Here is an 806-nt window from a genome sequence, read left to right on the forward strand (position 1 = left end):
AGTGGGATTCTGCAAACAGTGACAACATCCTAATCTGAAGATTCTTTCACCTCACACTGCTCTCTTGCACTAAACGAGTAACAGAGAAATTACTTATAGTGGGTTTTCAGCAGCTCAGGAAACAACCAGAAATCCCAGCCTGAGCAAAGAAGGCTGCCCAGAGGAGCCCTGAGGGTCAGCATCAGCCCATACTTTCTTCACATCTTTCTATTTGCTTGCAAATTCACATGAATGGATAAAATCAGATAGCGACTGCTCATGCACACAGTTGATAGCAAGCAGAGCACAGTAAATTAAACAAAATGCGTAGCCTATGATCTCAAATCCCTGCCTCAGGATAAGGCTTACAGAAGGTTTTTGTTGGTAGGGTATATGTACTCTGGGAGAAACTGTCAATGTTGGTAACAAGTTTTCTTTGAGCACCTCACAGAATTCTACAGATATTGATTAAGCTTCATAATGCCCCAAAGTAGCTCAGATTTCTGTTCCTGTATAACAGACGAGTGCCTGAGGAGCAGACAGAAGTTTGGCCCAAGGTGACAAAATGAGACATGAACAGGATTAGAAATAGGTCAGATGAATCACGGTATGACTCTCCTTGCTTAAATACACTGCCTCTCAACAGCACACATACTGCAATCATGCTTTACATTTCCCAAAGCTTTCCTATGTGAAATATCCTATAACAACAGACAGAATGCAGAAGAAAATGTTCAGTATAATGCAGAGGCATTTTATGAGATTGTGAGATGTTTCCCAGCCCAATTATTTTTATTCCTTTAAAATAAAAAGACCACACACACGCA

This window comes from Meleagris gallopavo, chromosome 2, assembly GCF_000146605.3.
Source record: "Meleagris gallopavo isolate NT-WF06-2002-E0010 breed Aviagen turkey brand Nicholas breeding stock chromosome 2, Turkey_5.1, whole genome shotgun sequence".
Taxonomy (NCBI): Eukaryota; Metazoa; Chordata; class Aves; order Galliformes; family Phasianidae; genus Meleagris; species Meleagris gallopavo.